At 49.3% G+C, this 21,065-nt stretch overlaps 1 protein-coding gene across 5 annotated transcripts in view; it reads right to left on the reverse strand.

Annotated features, from left to right (window-relative positions):
- The window catches only part of SPSB1 (splA/ryanodine receptor domain and SOCS box containing 1), a 70,599-nt gene that overhangs the window by 19,518 nt on the left and 30,016 nt on the right, over positions 1-21,065 (reverse strand). The window contains exon 1 of one of the 5 annotated variants that reach the window (XM_039509396.1): positions 9,215-9,314. The exons of 3 other annotated variants lie outside the window; for them this stretch is intronic. The gene's annotated coding sequence lies outside the window, so the exon portion shown is untranslated. Of the gene's footprint in view, positions 1-8,631; positions 8,654-9,214; positions 9,315-21,065 lie in introns of those variants that run through there. One more of the 5 variants, XM_039509393.1, reaches the window with a different exon arrangement.

Here is a 21,065-nt window from a genome sequence, read left to right on the forward strand (position 1 = left end):
TTCTTCTGCAGAGTTGTGGGCCATATGCCTACAGACTTCTGCAGCTAGATTCCAGTTCTTCTAGATTTTGAGTGAGAGATGTACCTGCCCTCATTCCTCTAACAGAGAGAGGTCTCCACTACAGAGACGAGGAGGGGTATCTTTTCAGAAAGAGGAGAAAGACCCATTTTATGGCACTGCTAGGACCTGGAGCAATTTAAAAGCCAGCTGTTTTACAAGATGGAATTTTCTGAAAACCCCTGCCCAGGAGATGGCCTAAGAAGGGTTCTCCAAGCAGAAGCTTTGCTAAAACGGTGCATTTTGGGTAGCATGTGAAATGCACTGTGGGCATCTCACATGCTGTGGTTCATCCTCACACTGTTCGATTTTCAAAACACAACCATAGCAGGGCTGTGAACTTGAATGAATTAGCTAGGCCCACCCTTGATCCCACCAACGTCTCCATAAAACTATGTAACGGAGGAGCCACCTATAGGAATCCAATCTCTTGGTTAAGTTTCCACTCTCCTCCGACCCAATACAGCCATGAAGCTCTGCAGCTAGCAACAAGAACGTCTTGAAGCACCTCTACAACCAGGGAGGGGAGGAATAATTCATAGATTCCAAGGCCAGAAGAGACCACTGATCTAGTCTGGCCTCCTGTACAACACAGGCCAGAGAACTTCCCCAAAATAATTCCTAGGGAATAGCTTCTAGGGGGAAAAATATAATCTAATCTTAAACCTCTAGTCAACAGATTCTGAAGCACTGTGGTCATCAGGGGAGTTCTGCACAGCAGCCAATAGCTGAGACACAAAGACATTTGCTTTGTTGAAGGTTTGTTCTCAGGAAGACATGTCTAGAAGAAGGTGGTTTCCTGCTCCTGCCAGAGATGGTCCCCTGGATTATAGGGGCCAGCTGCAAGTGGCAGTTAAAACCAAACTCCTGGATGCAATGTGCATATTGGCATTTGCTAGTGGTCTCAGAAAGGCCTGGTCATATCTTAAAGGATTGAAGGGGAATCCCGCATCACAAAGTTTAGCGGATGTGCCAAAAAGGTCACTAGATTATCTGCGGCTTTCAAGAAAACTCATATTCCTTGTCAGTGCCAGCTGCAAATCAAACAGCATGTACAGACACAGCATTTCCTCAAGGTTCTTAAAAATAGCCTACTTAAGTGAAGGCAGATTCCAGCCATTCCCTCCCCACAGCAACAAAATCTACACTAGAGGGACAGAAAAGTTTCAAACTGTACAATATTTGGCAGTGGTGGTCAACATCAGGCTTTTCAGAGGAAGGTGCTCTAATCCTTGCAATGCCCTACTTATGAGGAAGTTTTTTCTTAACTATCCCCCACCCGCGTCAGTCAGTGGGTGGCTTCTGCCCCTGAGTGTAGGAGATTATAAAAACTTGCATTTATAAAAACCACCTTGTTCAAGCCCTGAAGTTCAGCTACAGACAGCTGATGCAGTGTCACTGCTTTCAAGATCACAAGGGATGTTTTCCCCCCTCACTCTGTCCCATTTAGGACAATATCCGCTTGGGGCTTAAGCGTCAAGGTTAGTGCTATAGATACCGCTGACACGTGTGGATGGGTTTATATCCTGTCAAATGCTGCCAGGATCCTCTTGGCAGTGACACGGGATCCTGCTTCTTTCTATGCGAGTATGTACATTTCACAGCACCTTTACGGCAGTTGCTTCTCAGACGGGGTGCCAGGTGGGAGCACATTAGTTTTCTTTCCTCCTTTGATGGAGCAGGACCAGCATGAAATGGCACAGTGCCGGAAGACAGGATTCCATGTTAATGTTCTCCGGCAAACCAGCACTGGCTACCTGCAGCCAGATCAGGAAAGATGCAAACTATAGCTCCACCTGTAACTGGATTCTCTCTCCTTTAAATAAGGATGGTTCACACACCCCTGCCCCGTACGGTCTCCGGTGCTGAGCCAAACCATTGTTCCCTCCCCATATCAAAGAAGTTTTTTTTTTTGTTTTAAATAAAAGTGATCACACCTGAGGATATATTTCAGGGTGCGACAAGCTTTGCTCAAAGTGCTGTACAGACACATGCCTCCACCACTCCAGAGACCACCAGAGGCAGCGTGGCTTAATGGATAGAAAGAGGTGGGTTTTCTATCCTGGGCTCCGATCTGCTGCGATACATTGGCCAAGTCACTTCTCCTCCGTGTGTCCATTTCTCCTCCCATCATCTGTCTCGTCTATTTGGCCTGTGAGCTCTTTGGGGCAAAGACCATCTCACTGTGTCCAATGCCAAGCACAATAAGGATCCCACTATGGTAGGTTGGGGGCGTCTCCAGGTGCCACCATGATAACCTTTGGAGGAGAGGGAGAACCTGGCACAATCTACCAAAGGGTTAAGTGTCTCCCAGTAGTGCCATCTGCACAGCCAGGAACAGAACCCCCAGCCCATTCCCCTCGAACACCAAGGCCCAGGGAGAAGCACCTCTGCAGAATGACTTCTGGGGAGCAAATTTAGCAGCTCTATATCCTAAGAGGCACCTTTAATAGAGATAAGAGGGGAAATAAGGACATGGGGATATTTCAGCGAGTTCGCCAGAGCTCGGTCACTAAGTAGGTTTGTACTTTAAGTAGCGGCAGGATCCAAGTCAGCCGAGACATGAACTATTAGAGACCATCTCCCCAGGATACAGCCCTGGCAGTTTAAGATCACATTAAACTAATACTGCGCTGCATCTCTGCCAGATAGCTGAGAAATTTAGCAAAAGCCCCTTCCCATGTCCCTAATTTGCAGCTGCAGCCCTGACCTTCCCCACAACTCTCCTTTCTGCTTCTTTCCAACATCCTGCGGATCCCAAGCATCTGGCTGCAGCCCACTGGCGAAATGCTGTTTTGATCAGCTGTGTCCGTGTGTCACAAGAATTGCCAGGTAGCCTTACAAGTCAGAGAGCTGGTCTAATGAGCTCTGTTTGCAGGTATACTTCATGGTGTCTAACCCACCTACGGTGCCACAAGCCAGACCGTCACATGTCCTGACGCCGACTGCCAGCGAGAGTTAATCCAGCCATCTGTCCACAGCTCTTTCTGAAGCTAGCGCTGTGTACGGATGGATTGCAGACAGACCTTGTCTTTATGCAAGGGTTGCAGACAGGCTACATCAGGGACATCACTGACGATGATCATCATCATATGTGGTGAGTTAGAATAAGAGCCATAGCTCTGAACTCCAGATAGACTCTTTTGGAGGAAATAGCACGAAGTTGTGGTCTGGCAGATACGGCAGCATTGAGACGGCACCTGTACATTGCGTTACGCCTGGATTTTCCTGCCTAGTTTTTTTCCCCCCTTGCTCCAAGGCAAGTCTGAGGCGGCAAAAAGACACGTGTCTGGAGCATCCCAGCAGTTACACATCAGAGAGGGAAGTTAGGAGATAGATAGAGAGAGAGAACAATGTGTCCTTGCAGTAATTAGGCAATTATACAGAGCTATTCCTCTCCAAAGCGCTTTGCAAATGTTAGTCATCAGCCCTCCCATGCTGCAGTGTAAGCAATTCACCGATGAGGAAACAGTCACAGATTTAAGTGACTTGGCCAGGGCCACACATTTGGTGGCATGGCAACCGAACCACGTTCTTAGGTGTAAAGGGGACAACTGACTGTTTCAGAAAGTAGATTGGCTAGATCAAGACAGGAGAACAAGCCTTCAGAGCGCCTGAGCTGGCGTCGTTTGCCAGAGTTTGTCAAAAGGCAGGACTAGGGGTCAGGAGCTCCTGGTTCTGCGCCTCGTAGACCGATGGTTTTCTAAGCCAAGCTCTTTGTGGACATTTATAACACCACAGAGCTGATGCAGCTGCTCGCCTCCTCAGTAGGAGCACCGAGGGTGCAGCGTCCACTAGGACTGAGGTTCATTGGCAGAGCCACGTGTAGAGAGGCTCACAGGTTGGATCAGCAGCCCCTCGTGCCCAAGTCAACAACCTGGGGATGGAAGTCGATGGAGTAAAAGCTGGGCCCTTCAGAAGAAAGTACTGCGCTCTGGGCCCCTGGCGTTTCAGAACCTCATGGTTATGGTTTCTTATACCCACACAATATTTCCAGTGCCCACACAGGGTCAGGATTCAAGAACCACTTGCCCGTCAGTATGGTGCGGGCGCAGAGCCAGTGGGGAAGGGGAGGACTTCACCTCTCCTTAGGAATCTCTCCTCCTATCCCCACATACCTGCCCTATTCTGGGAGTTAACTTTTCTAGCACTGCCAGGACTTGAAAAGCTCGCACACGAGGACACCACCCTGCTCAGTAAGGGTTGTGCCAGGCTGGGCTTGCGTCACAGCTAGCAAAGATCCCAAAGCCACAGCTTAGCAGCGCTGGAAAGACTGGTTTGGGCAGTTGGGAGACTGTACTGAGAGGCACCAGCCATTCTGTCATCAAGTTATTAACAGAGCCGTGTCTTGGGAGCCTCTCCCTGCGTTTACAAGCTAACCTCCACACTTCCCCGTTCTGACACTTGCTCGGTATGCAGGACAAGCCTGGCTTTAAAGAGAGGCTTTTTAAAAAGCAAGGTGCTCAGGCAGGCTTCTGTCTCTATGGATGCTGCATCATGGTTCCTGTGTCCTTAGACTGGAAGCTCTTTGAGGCAGGGGTTGTCTGTTTTGTATTTGCACTGCACCTTGCCTGATAGGCTCCTGATCCATGAGGTGCTCCTAAAACCCCACAATAATAATAATATCCTTTGCACAGCTGCCCCACCTCACAGCAGACAGTCATAGTCTAGGCCTGAGCAAACCAAGATCTCATTGAGACCACTAGGTTGATACCAATTGCATCATGTTTTTTTTTTACTACAGCTGACAGGTCTGAGACACACCCAGATGGTGAGCTAAGTGGGTGAAAGACTGATCCTTTGGGGCCATGCCAAGTTTCCACTTCTGGGGTGGTGCACTCAAGCCATCAAGGAAGAGTTGACATGTTACTGGATTTACTGAAATTGCTAGTCTAGCTCAGAGCAGCTGTTCTGACTTGGAAAGCTTCATGTGCCTGTGAATAAAGGAGCACTTAGCAGCAGGTGGGTAGGTTCCCTACCACTGACGCTCACCTCCGGCAGTGTGTCACTGTTTTCTTGTCACTCCCCTCCAGGAACACAGCCAGCTGGAAAGTACAGCACCCGAGAGAGCTTTCGGGGCTGCTCTTTTGCAAGACCCATAGGTTAAATTGGCAGGAGACAAACAGCAGGAGAGTGTGGGTGGAATAAGGAACCGGGCAGCCCTGTAGCAATGGAAAAGTAGATAAGGAGGGCAGGGATGCTCCTCCTAAAATTAACACCAGTAACCTTGGCCATAGTTACTAGGCAGCAAGCTGACAGAGGCTCACGGATTAGCCCCAGTTCCAATGTGTTTAACTGTTCTGTGCCGGGCTTGGGAGCTTCCAAACAGCTGGTGCCGTCTATACTCCCCTCAACACCAATTCCCCCCTCAGTAAGACTCGTCTAGCTGATTAACCACTCCCCACATCAGGTTTCTCTGAACCCAGGAGCTGTAACATCCGGATAAGCAGCATTTTGAAAAGGTATTTCCTCTGCTATTAAGCCACCATAAATTTTAAATAATAGCTGTTTACCTTTGGAGCTATTTGCATTGAAGAAACACACCTAATCCTTAGCCAAACCAAGCTCCTCTTACACAGCCAGGGCTCCAGAGTCTAATTTATTCCTGCTTTACTTATTCATAGCCCATGCAGCAGTCCATACAGCCAGTGTGTTTATCTGCCTAAACGACCTTCTTGAGTTCAGTGTCATTAGCTGGACAATCACACCAGCCTGAGACAATGGGGAAGAAACGAGTTTCTATCACTATCCAGAGTTTCTGTTCCCATATCTGAAGCTCTTTTCTGCTGAGACAGTACTATGGGGCCAACAAAACAAGCCATCAGGACCCTGGTTTTCGTAACAGCACTCTCCTTCCCTCTCGAAGCCCGTTAGCACTGAGTCACTGTGGTTTAATTGTAGCGGCAGCTGCACTGGTGGAAGGAATCCACCTTAAAGTTGTACGACAACATCTACTCCAGTGACAGTGGGGCACACGGACGACGGCTTGAAAGCCCAGGAGATTGGGACAGGAGCAACGGTTTCACTGGGGGGTAGATTGTTCTTAGGTAGAAGGAAGGGGCTGGGTTGATAGCAGGGACAATTACAGCACAGCCAGTGGTGAAACTGAAGGCTCCCACATCCCAGTGTGCAAGCTTACCCTGCCGCAGCAGGACTAGCCAGTAATACCAGGGGAGTTTAGTCTTCGTTCTGTTCAGTCCTTGGCCTGCCAACCAGTGTGGACGCCTACGGTATGTCTACACTGCAATAACAAAAAAACCCACGACACCGAGCCCAGCTCCACTGACTCATGCTCGCTGGGCTGAAGTTTGCAGTGTAGATGTTACAGGTCAAACTCCAGCTCAAGCCTGGAGACCCATCTCCCCAGCAGAGTTTCAGAGCCTGGGCTCCAGCTGGAGCCTTGACATCGACACTGCAATATTTTTAGCCCTGCAAGACACGTCTGCTGACCCTAGCCAGCCGCGGCCGTCCTGTGGGTCTTATTGCAGTGCGGCTGTACCCTTCGTGACTAGAACTAGGCAGAAGTCACTCACTCATTTTCATACAGACCTCTGAACAGCAGCTAGATGGCTACTCCTAGACACTACAAACCCCGGCCGGATCTGAACTAGTAACCAAGACACACAAGACTTTTCCAGTTACCAGGATCTTGTATGACGACTGGACAACTAGAGAGCACAGGCGGGTCTCCCCTTGTGCCTCAGCATTTTAGGAAATTAATTTTCTCCTTCCCTTACAGAAGGCCAAGCAAAGGTGCATTCCACACTAGCACCCCAGCTACCATCATGCTGAAACAGCGCAGTGACACGGTTCTGAGGAGTCATTAGCATGACCAAGACTAGAACCCAGGTCTCTCCTCTATTGCCTGCTGTAGCCACTAGATGACACTCTCCTAATAAGCAGTTCCAGGAGTCAGCGCACATCTGAAAGACAGGCCTGCAGAACAAAGCCAAGAGTCCTTTCATGGTTAATGCCTCGTTTTGCTTTTGTTACCATTTGTTTCGAGAACACAGCAAGTTTGTCAGGGATTGAACAAGGCAGCCTAGCACGGGACTGTCATGGGGATCAGAGGCCTATCTGTACTAGTCAGCCACTGCAAGGCTGAGAGGGAGAATCAAAGGCTGGAAAGGAGTGAGTCTGCTCATCTATACTGAGCCAACAGGGCCATGCAGACAGACACTCTGAAAAGAATGTTTTTGTGCTGAGCTAGAAGCTGCCAAGCCTCCTGTGTGTATGGGCGAGGCTTGGGGAGCGGAGAGGAATTCCCTATGACCCAACCACCTTTACATTCTTTGGGAGCATCCAGTTAGCTGGGGATCAACTGTCCCCTTTAAGAGTCCGGATGCATTTGGCAGAAGTCCTTTGCACCCAAAGCCAGGGGACAAAATTTAGTTTCCTTTTTAAAACGTTTCACACAGCTGATGATACCAAGATGTGTGGGTCTTGCAGAGGATCCTAGAAAAGCCATGACCCCCTAGTCACAGAAGGGCAGCTGAACACATCTAGAATACCAGGTCATCCTAAACTGCTAGCCTGGAGGCTCCATCCAGCACGGCAGAGAAGCCACCACTAGCTAGTGCAGTGTTTCTCAAAACCTGGCAGGCTGGGCCGGTTTGTTTACCTGCCACGTCCACCACTTCCAGCGGCTCCCATTGGCCCAGAGCAGCAAACCACGGCCAGGGGGAGCCGCGATCGGACGGACCTGCGGACACAGCAGGTAAACAAACCGGCCCGGCCCGCCAGGGGCTTTCCCTACACAAGCAGCGACCCCAGTTTGAGAAACACTGAGCTAGGATCTGGAGAAGGGCAAATGCATAGTAACACCCCCGCCTTCCACCCCAGCAACTCTGAGCCATGGTCGACGTAATACAATTGCAGACACTGCGTTACCTATGTCAATGCTAACAGTCCTGCAGCCGCTGTTGAACAATGTCAGACACTAGCCACTCTGCTCACAACTTTAAACTCCACCGCCCAGGTGTCACTGAAATCGGAAGCCCCCCAGCCCCTTTACAGACCAACAAATTTTTGAAATGCCTTTTCCTGATTGTCCAGTTTGGTGAGCTCACCCAACCGCTCTGCTTTGTCGTCTGCCACTGGTCAGCTGACCCTGACAGCTGCAAGCTCCAGACTTGGAGGAGACAGGAGATATTGGATCCCCTGGGCCTGCGTGGAGAAGAAGCTGTGCAGAGCGCAGCAGTTCACGTACACAGGGATGTCCCTGGAATCCTTGAGATCTCTCAGTGAAACTTTGACGGAGATACTCTGCCATCCTTTCCCAGAGGCTTCTAGGGCTGGCAGCCTTATTTCTTCCTTTGCAGGAGGACACTTTCCCACGCCAGATGAGGATTACTGCACCGGTGCCTGCAGAAGTTAACGGGTTAGCAGCATACGGGCACGGCCAGCTTTGGGATGCCAGCTGCAGCTGTGCTCGTGTTACCCTCAGGAGCGAGAGATCAACGACCACCACCACCGAAGGTGCCAGTATTCTGTGCCGTTGCGCTAGAGAGTTCTAGTTTCATGCCACTGAGCAATTCCCCCCCAATGTCCCTCCCCCAGACTAGCCACACTCACCATGGCTGGAGCCGAGAGCTGACCATGCACAAGCACTCGGAAGCAGAAACACACCTCCTTGAAAACTGTAGGGGAGCAAGGGAAGGCAGCTCTGAATCTTAACTTTCACTTTCTGTTGTGCCTATACAGACAATGGTGCCTGTGTGTGTTTTATCTGTAGCTGCTGCTGCTGTGGCCTTGAGGGGTTTTTCCTTCTACATCTGCAGAATGCCTGAGCCAGATGAGGAGGAGGAAGAGGACGACATGTTCCGCGAGGTCCTGCAAACCAGTGCTGCATCAGACCAGGAACAGAGCCTGGACGATGAACATGGCAGACTGTACGGAGAAAGAAAGAGTGGACTGGAGAAAGGCCCAGAAGCTGGAGAGGGAAAGGCACCAGGACATAAACAGGGCTTCTCTGGCAGCAAACAGATGCTGCAGACTCTTGGGGAGCTACAGGCTCACCTCCCCTTTGCAGTCCGTGGAGCACTCCAGTACTGCACCTTCCTACCCCTATCACTGCACATCGAGGGACATTAAGGACAACCACAGCTTCACATACCCTCACCTGTGAGCAGGGGTGAAAGGAGCTTAAAGGACTTACCAGTATGCAGGCCCAGAGTCCTGAGCAGGGGGGCAGGGCCTCAACTGGAAGGGGGCGGGACCTCAATCAGAAGAGGTGGAGCCTTTAAAATCCCCAGGCCCTTTAAAAAAAAAATAATAATAATTGAGCTTTAAAGGGCCCGGGGCTCCGGCTACAATAGCCGCTGCTGGGAGCCCTGGGCCCTTTAAATCACCATCAGAGCCCCATGGTAGCGGTAGCTGTGGTGGTGTCCGGGAGCCCCAGGCCCTTTAAATCACCGCTGGAGCCCTGGGGCTCCTGGCCCCCACCACTACCCTGGGGCTCCAGCAGCAGGGCTCTGGCAGCGATTTAAAGGGCCCAGGGCTCCGGCCGCTGCCGGGAGCCCCAGACCCTTTAAATCGCCAGCCTGGGGAAGCTGCCCCCTGCTTGCCGGTACGCTGTACTGGCTTACTTTCACTACTATTTTAGCTACACATACATCTACTGTGGCTCTGACAGGCAGAGGTCAATGTTCCTTCCCCTTCTTTAAGCTCAGGTCCATGAATGTGTTAAGATTTTAATGCATTTGCTTTTAACTTGCACAGAATTTAAGTGGTTTTGTTACTCAGTAACTATTATTTGGAAAATAGTTCATCTTTATTAGTTCCCAACATATGCTGCAGAACAGCTGGAGGGACTTGTGATTGTACCCGGACACAACTCATAGGATCAAGTATCAGAGGCGTAGCCATGTTAGTCTGTCGCCACAAAAAACGAGGAGTCCGGTGGCACCTTAAAGACTAAAAGATTTATTTGGGCATAAGCTTTTGTGGGTAAGAACCCACTTCTTCAGATGCATGGCGTGAAAATTACAGATGCAGGCATTATTATACATGAAGAGAAGGGCGTTACTTTAGAAGTGGAGAACCAGTGTTGACAGGGCCAGTTCAGTCAGGGTGGATGTGGTTCACTCCCAATAACTGATGAGGAGCTGTCAATTCCAAGAGAGGGAAAATTGCTTTTGTAGTGAGCCAGCCACTCCCAGTCCATATTCAAGCCCAAATTAATGACGTTAAATTTGCAAATTAATCTTAGTTCTGCAGTTTCTCTTTGAAGTCTGTTTTTGAAGTCCATTTGTTTGCACTTGGAGAGGAAGATGAGGTCTGTGTATCTGTGCGAGTTTTTTGAGGAGGTTGATGGATTTCCACTCATAGAATCAGTGACAGTGTAAACATACATGTGAACCAATCACCACAAAATTCTTAAAAGGCCCCCCAGACAGAAGGCCAGATACTGCAGCGCCACGACAATGCATGACTATGGCTCGCTGATCTAGGGCTCTTCCAAAGCCCCTCTGAACGGTATAGGTCCATGCTGAGCTCTTGCCTGCCCTTGTACCTGGCTGTTCCAACTCAGCTGACAGCCGCTCCACCTTTGCCCTCCACCCCAGCAGCAAATTTCCCCTCCTTTGGTTCACAGATGTTATGCAGGACACAGCAGGCAGCTAGAACCACTGGGATATTTTTCTCATTGAGATCCAATCTTGTGCCCCTTCCATCTCCCAAAAGGGCATTCAGTCCTTCTGCACCTGCTGAGCCAGTAGTTGACTATTTCCTTGGTGCTGTTGAGGTGGCCAGGGTCTGCTTTCCTGAGCCAAGGAGTAAAGAGTAGGATGGGTCTCCCAGGATCCTACTGACATTTCAGCATTGCCAATGGTCATCTACTGGTTGGGGAAAGGAAGTCCCTGCTTGTAGCTTTTGAGCAGTCCTGTGCTCTTAAAGATGTGAGCGTCATGCACGTTCCCTCACCAGCTAGCGCTAATGTCAATGATGCATCCCCAGTGAGCCACCAGCATAACCATAAAAAAAATTAACAACCCTCCCTGTTCATGTACTTGATGGCAAGGTGTTCTGATGCCAAAATGGGGATGTGCTTGCAATCTCTCTCTCCACAGCAGTTTGGGAACCCCATTGCTGCAAATCCATCCATTACGTCCTGCACATTGCTGAGAGTCACGGTCCTGTGTAGCAGGAGATGAGTAACGACCCTGCACACTTGCGACACAATAGCCCCTTTCTGTGGATTTTCCAACTCCAAAATTATTTCCCTTTGACTAGTAGCATTCTGGCATGATCACTACTCGCTTCTCCACTGTCAGTGCAGCTTTCATTCTGGTGTCCTTGTGTTGGAGGGCTGGGGCGAGCTCGGCACACAGATCCAGGAACGTGGCATTGTGCCTCTGAAAGTCCTGCAGCCACTGCTCGGCATCCCAAACCTGCATTATGATGCGATCCCACCAGGCAGTGCTCATTTCTTGGGCCCAGGAATAGCACCCCTCTTGCAGCTGCCCCGTGAATGCCACTGACCATCTTGAATGGATTCTCGTTCTGTCCCACAGCAATCCAACCTCCAGGAAATGGTCATTTTCCACGGGGCTCTTCTTGCATCTCTGTGAATACCAGAGGATTGCGTGTCCTGTGTTTGTAATGCTCTGGACAATAGGGCAGAGCTGTTCAGGCTCCATGCTTCTGTCAGAGATAGCGAACCAGTCCCATATAAGGTTCATGGGTTTGTCAAAATAGGCATGAAAAATCATGGGTGGAGAAAGCTGCATCATGGGAACTTGACTTCCTCAGTCCCAGTCATCCCTTCATGACAAATTTCTGACCCACCAGGCATTGCCAAAACTTCCCAAGTCAATGGGCTAGATGATGGCAAGTTGCCTACTGGGATACCTATCCGTGGTGCACTGCACTGTGCATCGAAACAAGCATCCCAGTGAGCAAGTGCACCCCAATGCAAGGCTCCAAGCATGCACAAGCAGTCTACTAAACTGACAGCTTTATGCTGATGTGACTTCCATTGGCAAAAGTTAGAGGTCAGACTTGAGGGCACAAAGGGATGTCAGAGACAGGACTATGGGGCTGCATCCAAATCTAAACCTCTGCCTCCAGGGCAGGGACCTGCAGGAGAATGAAGTGACTGGATAGACGGCGGAATATTTTTGTGACCAGGCAAATTCAACAAGCCTCTCAAAACTTTTGGGGTGACAGATGTATCCAAGTTCAATCTTGGAAAACAGAAGGGTAGAGGCAGTTTGCTCAGCCTACATGTTTTACCTTCAATTTTGTATTTTAGCTGGTGCAGTGTCTTCCTATAAATGCTGAAAAAGAGTCACACTCATTCTCCATCACTTCGCTTTCCTCCCAGGCATTCAAGACAATCCCACCTTACTCTCCATTAGGCTGCTTCATCCTCCCACCCCAGCTAGTATTGCATTCAGAGAAGCCACATCTTTAGCACTCAACTAACATTCCCGACAGAGCGTTTCTATTCTCCACCTCCTTGGGTGCTCTGCTTTGGCTGCAGACCAAGGAGCCTTCCACCGGCTTCTGCAAGCAGCAGCATGACTGGAGCGGTGAACATGCACCTCTGCTTGCTAGTGCACAGCTGGCAGCGTCACCATTACAGCCCTTTGTCTCTTCTTGAGTTGGCTGAGAAATGGTTTGATGCTGGGAGCAGCTGAGCAGGGTTCAAGTTAGATGAGCTGCAAGTCTGTTCCAACAGCAGCTCCACACACACAGGCAGACCATCTCGTCTGGATGGAAAATCCCTTACAATTTTCAAGTTGTTTTATCACTACTAAGGCTGCCAAACTGCAACCTCCTCCTTCCTCTTTTCATTTAAGCTGTGTTAGCCAGGTCACAAATACTATTAACCGAAGAGCAGAAATCCCCAACAATGAAGCACTAGATTACTCAGCCTGTGCCCTTCTAAGGCTTTGTTGAGTCTGACACAGAGCTACAGTAAATGCTTCTACGTCGGTAAAGTCTCTGCCCAAGGGGAAGTTATGGCAAGGATGCTTGGGCCAGGTCTACACTAAAGTAAGGTCAGCCCACCTACATCCCTCAGGGTGTGAAAAATCCACACCCCTGAGCAATGTAGTTAAGCCAACCTTATTCCTGAAAGACTTCTTCCATCAACCTAGCTGCTGCCTCTCGGGCAGGTGGATTCCCTTTGCTGATGGGAGAACCCCTCCCCTGACTCTAGTGAGTGTCTACACATGGATGTGCTGCAGCAGCGCAGCTGTAATGCTTAAGTGTGGACATAGCATTGGCAATGGCACTCAGCTGTTCAGGAAGGCAGCACTGTCTGAAAGCATTTGCCAACCAATTCCCCGCAGGGAGGAGCTCAAAGGAAGTTTTGAGGAGCATAAAGGGGGCGTGCTTCCATTTATTGGCAGTCTGTGCCGACAGGGCCAATGAGCCACAAACACTGAATTCCTACCCACGCCTCTACAGGTCAGAAGAGAGGCAGACTGGGTCTGTACATGTTCGCGCAATCTTGCGTCAATGATGCACTTTCTGAGGCTGAATAGAGGACATTACTCTGCAGGACTGGAAGGCAGAAGCAGCACCGTAAGCTAGCGGTGTTGCCTAGTCAGTAAGGCGCTGGAGTGGGATCAAGAGACTGGGTGTGAGTCCTAGCTCTGTCGCTGCATTGCACAGGGTGTGTGTGTGGGGGGGGGCAATTTCCTCCCTGTAACCCCGCCCCCCCATATCTACAAAATGGGTATAGTGATATGACCTCCTTTGTGATCTATGGATCAAAGCATTGGATAAAAGCTAGGTATTATTAAATGAGAGAAAGAACCTGGATCAAAGTTCCTCCCACCCCAACCCTGAGCAGTATCTCTTCCGAAGAGGGACTAGATCCCTCCTCATAAGAGCAAGAGGCGTCTCTAGATAGATACAGAAGTGCCTGTGGTTGGAAGACTAATCAACTCCCTTCTGCTCGCCTCTTGAGGCCAGCAACACAGCACACTCGCTACAGTTGATCTGTTTTCTCCTTCCCATCCCGCACTCCCAAAAGCCACACTTCAGATGCGAGTTACAGTTTCTCTTTTCCTTCCTTTCCAACCTTAAATTCCCTTAAGAGGCTATCACTGAGCTTTTCTGTCTTCACCAGTCTCTGGTGTTTACACCTTACTACTTGTATTCAGTAAATGGACGCTCAGCTTTGTGGAGTGAGATCTGTGCCAAGTCTCTCCAGCCTTGCCGGCCAACTGCCGCTGTAGGTTTACACATTACAGGGGCTGCTCTGGATTTGATCAGGTGTGAACACAAAAGGTGCACTGGTTTTAAAAACACCTTTGGTTAAACTAGTGGTTCTGCACTCTTGTTCTGAAAACTGGCTAAAGAGGATATAGCTAAAATTGGCTTGTTGCAAGCCTTACGCAAAGTCAATTGAGCTACATATATTGTAAATAAATGCTCATGCAGATTTGCAGCTGAATAACAAATAATCAACACCTTTTGTTATTCAAGTGCAAGTTTGAAGGTAGAACAATCACTTGGCTGAACCCAGCCATGGCAAGCCAATGCATTTATAGGGGGTTATAGATTGAAATAAAAGAGTTCCTGCACACACAAATAGCATCAGGTTTCAGGAACTAGAAGAGAACCACTCTAAGTGAACAGTTAATGATTGCCCAATTACCTGCAGAATTTCAAAAAGCAGAATGCTTTATTAGCTCTGTGACGAGCAGCCGCATGAATTGAGAAAACTAGCTGTGAAGTCAGACACCGAGAATGTCACGTTAGGACAGAGCATCACTAGGATGCATTGAACACCTTCCGGGAGCTCTGCCTAGCGGATACTTCTGCGTGGCCTTCTAAAGGAGATTGAGACATGACACAGCACAAGATTGAGAGCGTGTTTGACAGGAAGGGGATAAGGTGATGCACAATGCAATCCCCTTCTTAAATTCAACTTGCAGTCCACCCAGAAGACCAGATGGGCAGCACCTGACCCCCATACATAACAGCATCCCATGAAGGTGTCTCCAAGCTGCTCCACCAGCCGTTTAAAGATCGAGGTTACTTGGGCTCTGCTTTTTCCCTGTGCATCTGACTTAACATGCTAGTCTCTCCCCTCTGTTGGGGATAGCTGGTAGCCTTCCAGTGGAAAGCCGCCAACTCTGCCAGCTCGTGCCAGTGAGACTGCGTGGGGGGGGGGGGGGGGTTAGGCAGCAATTCCATTCCAAGTACGGCCAAAAGCCCCTCCCTGCAGCAATGGACTAGCCCTTCCATACTGGTTTCTTTCTCCCTGTGCCAGCACAGGTCACAGAGATTGAGAGCCTAACCCTTTTCTGGAGTCTTCTTGCTGCTATCACAGTAAGCTACTAATAGCAAATCCAAACAGGAGAGCTAGGCTCTAGTGCGGTACCCAAGCACCTTGAGGTTCCTATATCTCTTCTTCTCCCCCCCCGCAATGAGGCAGGGAATACCTGCTGACACCTTACGGGATCTAGAACCAACCAACCCAGGCCAGTTGCAGGTATTTAACTGCTGTACAGACATACCCTCTGAGATCTCCAGGATGGGCCTGGTTAAAGATCTTTATTTGGATAGATTCTAAAAGAGACAGCTAGACTGGGAGCCCCACGCTAATTTCAGCCCCCAGGGACATAATGTAACAGCATGAGTATCAAGTCTAGAACTGCTCCCTCTCATTACAAAGAAATGCTTCTCACTTATTAGCAATATTGACTCACTGAGTAAGACCAGACCGAGTCACATGATACACAAGCCTGCAGAGTGCATTTCTGGAGGAATCAGGGGCAGCTCCAGGCACCAGCGCTCTAAGCGTGTGCCTGGGGCGGCAAGCCACGGGGGGCGCTCTGCTGGTCGCCGCGAGGGCGGCAGGCAGGGTGCCTTTGGCGGCTTGCCTGCGGAGGGTCCACTGGTCCCGCGGCTTCGGCGGACCTCCCGCATGCGTGCCCGCGGAGGGTCCGCCGAAGCCGCAGGACCAGCGGACCCTCCATGCTTGGGGCGGCAAAATGTCTAGAACCGCCCCTGGGAGGAATAAGGCTATTCAGCTCCAGGGACAAAGTTACTGGAAGAGTCAGAAGAACCTTCTGCCCAATCATATTAGTCTGTTGTCCATCTGTGATCCCAGCTCCTTCTTTTATACCACGTGTCAATGAAGCCGCACTGAGTTTAAAAAAAAAAAAAAGACCACATCAAGAACTTAATAGCTAAGCTTCTCACAACCAATGCAGCTGCCACTACAGTCCTAGACAGGAAGAGATGCCAAGCTGTACTGGGGTTTTGTAATAGAGCCAAGTGTCCTTGGAGGAGTGAAATTAGACTTTGCTCCCATCTAACTGTGACCCAATAGACACTGGAACCCCATTTTGCTTGGAGAGTGACTAGTCCACTAACATCCCTGCACCATTAAGTTCTCAAGCCACTTCCACACAAAGATGCTTCCACATCTTTGCTTATTCTCTCTGCTGGAGTCTTCCCCGAAATAGGGAAAAATCTTTGTTAGCAAAGGTCAGTGAAAGGCTCTGTACTGTTCTCCCCCCCACGCCCTGCCCCAAGCCACACAGTGCTGCATGCAGTGAGATCAGTTAAAGCCCACAGCATTCAGCCAGGCAGAAACAACCTCCTGATTCCAGGACATGAGGACTCAGGTGTGGGAAAGAGATGAAGGGAGGCATTGTGCAAATGTCTAGGAGACTCAGAATCTCGCGACAGGCTAGTCCTGGAAGGAGAGAAGAGAAAGGACCCCACTGTCTGACAGTAAGGCAATCAGCACTACTAATAGGAATTCGCAAGACTCGTACTGGAGGCAATCATTATGAATCAACAAGGAATTTTATTTATTTGCAGCCAGTGTCTGAAGTACCCCAAAGCCAGACAAAAACCGAGGAAAGTCCCTCGGACAAATGGTCTGGATAGTTGACATTTCAAGTTCCAACACCACCACCCCCAAACAAGTTGTCTGCCCGTTGTTTTTGGGTACGTGGGAGGGGGAACCCAGGAAAGGTCTTTTCAGCTGCTTCCTTCTGGGAAGCAAGCAGCCAATATCCCAGAACACAGCCTAGGCATGCAAGAGGTCAACATCTGGCATACTGCTGCTGATACACTGTATAGCTGTCACTCCTCCTCCCTCCAACCCCACAAATCTCCTGCTTCCAAAGCTTTTAGCTATCCTGCAGAGAGGGTATGTTCACTGCATAAAAGAGATGTTCCGTACCCCGGGGCAGCCGAAGACAACAGATGTTCGCTTTTCACTTGTTAGCAGCTAGAGTTAAAAAGTCTATAGGGAGTCTGGTGTTGAACTCAAGCAGCCTCATCTTCACTATTTTAACCTGAATGTTCTTTATTTGGGTTGACGAACCCCCCTTTTTTGGGGGGTGGGGGGGAAGGGGACAACAGTGAAAACATGTCCCTTGTGTGCTCAAAGCAAACCGCCTACAAATAAATCACAGGACAACTATCAACTGCTCCACAAGCTAAACACAGCAGCTTCCCCTTAAAAATACAGGTTGCCACACTCCACTTCACAGAATCCCTGAGCCCAAACATCTCCACTGCCATTAAAACAGCCCTATAGCCCAAGTCAGCCAGCATGGGCCAGCCGTGGGTTAATTGCAATGCAGACAATCCTTACAGTCCACTGAATCACAACCAGTGAATTTCACTTGTACCAGATACATGAGCTACTTAGACTGCTTAGGCAAAATTGCACTAAATAGGCCAGATGCAAAGTGCGGAGAGCAGAGGTCTAAGGAGAAGGGTACATATACGCGTATTCCCGAGTGGAGTTTCACCATATGCTAAAGTCAGACACACCAACTCCTAGCTTTTAAGGATCCCCTCCAGGGTGTTTGTCAGGATCACTTATCCCTCTGTAAGAAGGTACTGAAAAAAAGTGGCCTGGGGGTGGGGGTGGGGGGGAAGAGAATTAGCCTTGCGTCTTCTTTCTCTGATTCACAAGGGCCCAAAAGGATGTCAGATGTTTGCTTACACTAAACATTCAGCCCCTTCCTGCCCTGAAGACGGACAACAAACCCCACAAGACAGAACAGAGTTGAGTAACCAAGGGAGTGATTTTTCAAACAGCTTCTGTTCACGCCAATACTTAACACAACCCCCCTTTTGCCAAGTGCTTATTAAGGAGTCAACACCCTTGCACATGCAATTGAAGTGTGAGAGCTCACACCCCCACCCCCAGGAGATCTTTCAAAGCCTGGGGAGACCATACTCCTGATGTTACTAATCTTACAAAAACGTGGGCGTGGGGGGGTTGTTTTTAAAAAACGCTAAAACAGTGAAATCTTCTAGACCAGCTAGGAGTTTTAAAGACCCTCTTGTAGGAACTGGGAGATCAACCCTTAGGCAGCTTTTGGAAAAAAAAAGAAAAAGAAAAGAAAGGCACAAACTCCATTTTAAAAGCAAAAGCCCTTTACAAATCACCTTTAAAAAGTCTGTAAAAGCAGCAAAGAATCCTGTGGCACCTTATAGACTAACAGACGTTTTGCAGCATGAGCTTTCGCAGGTGAATACCCACTTCGTCGGATGCAGCTCATGCTGCAAAACGTCTGTTAGTCTATAAGGTGCCACAGGATTCTTTGCTGCTTTTACAGATCCAGACTAACACGGCTCCCCCTCTGATACTTGAAAAAGTCTGATACCTGTTTCTGTTCATGAGCCAGGACCCCAAGCTGAAGGAGAACAAGTCCTCACTTCTGGTCTGTGTCCTTAACTCATAACCAATACTGGTACATTGGTAAGGCTCAGTGATCAGCAAGGTTGGGTTGGGGAAGAGGTAGGGAAAGAGAGAAGAGCCACCCAGTGGCACACTAAACACTAGTGTTTGATCCACTAGCAAGCCATGGCATGGGGTCAGGGAAGCAGAGGCTGGAACCCAGCAAAGATTCCCAGTAGTAAGCATGCTGGACAGCATCCCCAGCTCTGTCCTGGGACTCAGAGCATTTTCTCACCAATAAAAGGAAAAACGTGTTCAAGTCTAATTGCGCCTCACGGTAACAACCAGCCTACCCAGGCACATGGCACTTCAGCTTCATGCTTTATAAATATCCACCCTATATAGACAGCGCCAGCCCTATTATGTAAACAAGGACAAGTTAGACAAGTGACTTGCCCACAGCTGCAGAGGGAGTGAGCAACAGAACCAACAGAGCCCAGACTAGACGCGGGTGTTACCTTACGCCTAGCCCCATGTTCAGCCCAAGCAGGGAAACTGAACAGCTCCACCAGATAAAAATATACTCTTACCTGGCTTGCAGCAACAGATCACTTCACTGCCACAGTTAAAGGACTTCTCAAGACTGAGGTTCATCTGCCCAGCTTCTTACCGCAGTTGTGCTAGGGAACAGCTCCAAGCTGAACCACACCAATGGCATGATACCGGTAGCATCATTTTCACACTACAGTCTATAATCAACTGGGAGGTGAACAAGTTGCAGGAACAGTCGATACAACATGTGACGTTCCTCAAACCAACTCTTCCCCTTCAACCCCTTATTTTCCAGCCTCCTGGCTCAAGCTCCACCTGCCCCTCAAAGAGGCCACATGCTGCGGAGCAGCCAGTGAAACAGCCAAGCGAAACAGACTGAGAGCCGAAATGTTGGCCCAAATGTGGTCCCAGTTGCTTTGTAGGGTCATGCTTGTGTTTAGGGAGGGGGCTGAACGATGCAGGGCTCACCTTGCTGTAAAAAAGGCGTTTTATTACCAAAGTGGTCTGGATGGGGAGCTTTGAAAAACTCCCTTCTCCCCCCACATGAAAGTCCTGTTAAATTTAGCTTTGCAACCAAAACAAAAGCAGCATCTGCTTGGACGAGATGAACACAAGATAAAAGGTGTCCATGACAGAAAGCTGGCTGCAGCCTCATGTTTTCTTTTCAAGTTTGAGCTGGGAAAGAAACATAACAAGAGCTGTGGAAAAACCCTTTCCAAATCCAGCAACACAGCCGGAAGAGGCAATTATTCTTCCCCAACGGCATCAATAGCCAGGCAAGGTAAGAGGTTGAGACAGATCCAAACTTGCTGTCCCCTCTGGTGCCTATAGCTCCTCTGCTTGCTGGAATCTGGAGGGATTCTCCCAGCCCACCCCAAAGAAAGCGCAGTTTCCTAGGGATCTCCCTCAGCAAAAAGGAAGTAGAGTTTCATATGATGGCAGGGCGCCTCCAGAATTCTTCTGGCATGGAAGGTTTGCAACCCCGCCAGTAAGGAAAGGAAAAGCACTGGCATCTTTCCTCTGCCTAGAACGGACTGTTCTTAGAGGAGAGTGAAGTTAGGATCATCATGGGTTTGCTGGGACGTTATATAATACAGTATTTAGACACTGCTGAGGTCTCATTGTGGTCAAGCCCAACACTGCAGTATGAATAGACAAGGATTGCCCGGCTACAGATGCACAGTAACATAGGAGCTCCTCCCCCACTCCAGGGAGGGGCCACCATCCCTTACCCTGCAGCATCCCAGCTGCCGGTACCCCCTTGGACACACAGTGCCCCTAGTATACAAGTTAATCCAACACAGAGCTCATGAAATGTGGGTTTGTGCTACCGCGGCCCCCTGCTAGGGGCCGACTGAAAAAGCCAAGGTGCCATAAGAATCCAGGATTTTACACACTTCTTGTGAAATGTGTTTAGTGGTCTCAGTCCAGCCTCCAACAGACAAGCCTCCACCACTACATTGATATGTTCACAGTATCCCAGTATCCGGCAGTCGGAAACAAGGAGAAGTTAAAAGACGACCGGGGGAGGGAGGATGTGATAGAGGTCTATAAAATCATGACTGAAGTGTTATTTACTCCTTCACATAACACAAGAACCAGGGGGTCACTCAATTAAGCTAATAGGCAGCAGGTTTAAAATGAACACACTGTCAACCTGGGGAACTCGTTGCCAGGGGATCCTGAAGGCCGAAAGCATAATGGGATTTAAAAAAGTAAATTCATGGAGGATAGACAAGGACAGCTGTTAGCCAAGATGACCAGGGATACAACTGTATGCTCTGGGTGTCACAGAATCATAGAATATCAGGGTTGGAAGGGACCTCAGGAGGTCATCTAG

This window comes from Mauremys reevesii, linkage group 21 (assembly GCF_016161935.1).
Source record: "Mauremys reevesii isolate NIE-2019 linkage group 21, ASM1616193v1, whole genome shotgun sequence".
NCBI classification, from domain to species: Eukaryota; Metazoa; Chordata; order Testudines; family Geoemydidae; genus Mauremys; species Mauremys reevesii.